The sequence below is a fragment of the Diadema antillarum genome, unplaced genomic scaffold, assembly GCF_040938485.1.
Source record: "Diadema antillarum isolate AM-2024a unplaced genomic scaffold, OU_Dant_1.0 scf00000040, whole genome shotgun sequence".
NCBI lineage: Eukaryota > Metazoa > Echinodermata > Echinoidea > Diadematoida > Diadematidae > Diadema > Diadema antillarum.
The window spans coordinates 536,537-540,128 of record NW_027270929.1 but is presented as its reverse complement, the minus strand read 5'-3'; the positions used below and the strand labels follow the sequence as shown (position 1 = coordinate 540,128).

At 41.8% G+C, this 3,592-nt stretch overlaps 1 pseudogene; it reads right to left on the bottom strand.

Annotated features, from left to right (window-relative positions):
* Nucleotides 1-484: 484 nt before the first annotated feature.
* On the bottom strand, nt 485-778 carry LOC139711765 (dynein light chain 2, cytoplasmic pseudogene; annotated as a pseudogene).
* Between the last annotated feature and the right edge of the window lie 2,814 nt (nt 779-3,592).

The window sequence follows — 3,592 nt, the reverse complement described above, 5'->3', positions numbered from 1 at the left end:
GTAGAAAGAGGTTGTATCAATAACGCAACTTGGCGAAATTGAATAAACACAGATTTCTAAGGGCGAAGTGATCTAAACATTGTTCAGAAGCTAACGCTGTCGTCGTAAAGTCCGGCTACTGAAGTGCAATCCACTCAGACATGTGGCAAGAGTGTCTTTGATGGCAATCGACGTCGAATGTAACCAATCTGAAACATTTCGGTTCACCAAGAGCAAATTTGAGATGACAACAGCATCGTGGACGAAATGGACTATAAGACGACAGGATCTAAAGAGTCGAGGACCCGTTGAGGTTGACACGATCTTGACACTGGTTGTTCTAGTGTGCGGGTGCGTCACAGGTGGCTGGACCGGCTCCCGAACAGACGATCATCATTTTGGCGCGTTTGATATCAATACTGCTATATATCTTGAAGAAGGTGTGGGTATGAAGTCTGGGCGATACAAGCTTTATACCTCAATGTCAATGATCAGGAGCTAGATTTTAACCAGATTTGAACAGCAAAATAGCGATCTGACCGAGGTAGAAGTAGATGAAGTGCTTCGTCTCGTGCGTGACGTAGCTGCCGAAGTTCCTTCCCACAATGCAGTGCCAAGTTGGGTTGTACTTCTTGTCGAACTCCTTCTTGATGTGGGCGGCGATGTCCTTCTCGAGGTTGAACTTCTCCATGCCCTGATTGGCGCAATCGATGGCGTCCTGTTGCATGTCCTCGGACATGTCAGCGTTCTTGATGACGGCCTTGCGTTCAGACATGGTGGATGACGTAGGTGTCTGCATATATCATGAAAGGAGACGGGACAAAAAGCGAAACTGTAAGAACTTTACAATTATCGTCAAACAGTGTCTTAACTTTACCAAATATTAGTATCACATTTCTGAAGCAAAAAACAAAACGTGAGCAATATGAAATTTACACTACTCAAATGATGTCAGCAAGTACTGTGAAGAGATTTCGAATAAAGGGCCTATTTAAAGTAAATTACTATATTTGTATTATGGAACAGACCATCTGGTTATCCCTCAATTTAGCACCTAAAACGTATCAGGTCTACAGGGCGCGTTCTGACATGTTGACAAATTGACACAAGGGTCATGCTCAATTAAGACAATGCATTTCCTGACTCGAACCTCGAACTCTGGATATACTCTGGTTCTGTAGTCAGCGAGATGAACCACATGTGTTTTTTTTTCCTTTGGGGTGGACCGTGAAAGAACCTCTTCATCTTCTTTGTGGAGTTTTTCTCTCTTCTTCTCTAGACTGTACATCTTATTTTGTATTAAATTCAAATAAAATATTTAGCCCAAATTTTACTTTCATCTATATGCTACAGTATACAGTGATGACTTAAGAAACTGTTTGGCAGATCGTCACCCTTGTATATTATGTTAGAATTTACACATGAAACAATTAAATGACTTATCAAACAGAAAATGTGGGTGTTAAATTGATAATCATAATTACAAAAATTCACACAATTATTACATAACCCTATGAGCAACACCTCAAAATCACAGGCGTACCCCCCCCCCCGCCCTCCCCCACCTACATCAGCAACAACAAACATAAACATTCATTCATCCATAGTTACTTTGGCAGACCGTTTTCCCCCAATGATTATCAACAGTTTTTCTTTTATATCAAAATACTGTTTACAGCCGAGATAACGTAGTGAGGACGTCGACTGGACGAGCCATATTCACAAAAAAGACTCTATTCACAGCACCATCCTGAAATATTTCAAGGAGCTGCTAAACTAGGGATTAATGCTTCAAGGTTCTGGCACATCAACACGGAAATAAATACCTCGTTGACACATGCACCATGCACACGTGTGACAACATTAATGATGTGGTTATTATGCAGAACGAATAGAGTAAACTCATAAAAATGCATTACATTTACAATGAAACTTTACCTTGTACGAGGAGATGGAGACGGGAGATGAAGAGCAGGTCTCTATACGTGACTGTCTGTAGGCAATGTGTATTGGGTTTCTGGCGCCCGCGATCTTTTTATACAGGAGCTGGTTTGGTGTCTTCCTTGGCAACCAAGATTTGTGGCCAGCTCTCATTGGACCACAAGCCCGCCTTCACCGTAGCTTGTAACACACCGGCAAACCGGTCAATGATGAAACGAAGTCTCCCTTTCAAGATATCGGTCGGCATTCAATATGACAATCACTTTAAGTGTCAATCCGCTTTCTATACAGCCGAACGGTTCTTTCCGTAGCTTGTAACAGTAACTTGTCACAAAATCAATGCATATGCATGCCTCGAAGGACTCTTAGCTTGATTACGTAATGCGTCCAAGCAAGTCACGGCTCTTTATTGAATACCTCTACAACATTCTCTCTGTATACGGTTAGGAATGTAAGCCAGAGTAGTGAAGAAGTGGTTTCTTTGTGTTTCAATTCATTGTTTGTTTATTTTGTTTTCTTAAGCTTCCCATGCTTAACTGTAAGTATAGGCCAGTAGCCTACAAGCTTCTCGCTTGGAAAAATCATTTACAAGGGGTGGAAGAAGATTAAACTCTAGAAAAGCCGCAATGACGTCTCACACTATCGGCTCCAAATATGCCGGTGGAACGACAGGGTGTCGCTATCTCTTCTTCACAATAATTCTGTCTATATTATGGCGGCGTCGGTATCCCTGTCCCTGAATATTGTTCTGACACTTCGGACATGTCTGGCGCCGATAATTCGTGCACCATTCATTCTGTCATCATTTTCTCGCCACAAGGCACAAATGATTCTAGTCTTAGCATAATAACATTATTGGCAAACAGACATTCGTGTGATAACTGTCATACAGTTATTATATCATGTGCACGCGTCACTACGCTACTACCATCATTATTTTTCCCTGGTTTTAGAATGAAAAAATTGCGGAGACAAATGAAGTACTCGTACCTAGATTGCAAAAACGAACAAACAAACAAACAAACAAACAATCAAACAAAAACAAATTCCAAGGGATGTAAGAAAGTTGAGGCACTTTGGCATAGTGGATAAGACTTCAGACTTCCAATTGGAGATGATCCGAGTTCGATTCCCGCCCAGTACCGTGCTTACGTCCGTGGACAAGGTGATTTTACCCATCATACCCCTCTCACCCCAGATGTACTGCTTAATTTGCAATACTTTACACGCCATATATTTAGCAAGTATTTATCAAGACTTTGTGACAATACAAGTCATGTGCAAGTAGTTAAATAATGAAACGGGTACCTGACAATGCTCGGTTATTAACAATGGCAGGGCTCTTTGGTAGAGCAGTGGCAACACTGAGGAGGCTATATCGTGGATAAATCAAGAAAACCTTATCCTTTAATCATAATAGCAGAGAGTTCAGTAACATAATGGTAAAAGAAACTGAAAGTTTGATGAAGCAGCAGGTCCGGTACGTTCTTTGCTGAAATTCATGTCGGGTGAACAGTCACTACATCTGGTTGTCTAGAGGAGAAGTCATCTTGTATAAAATTGCATATCAGGAACTGCGGTATTCATAATAGGTCATCCTTTCAAAGCGTCCCTAATCCCCCCCCCCCCCCCCCCCCCCCCCCCTAAATGGCACAGGCACAGCGCTTGAAAT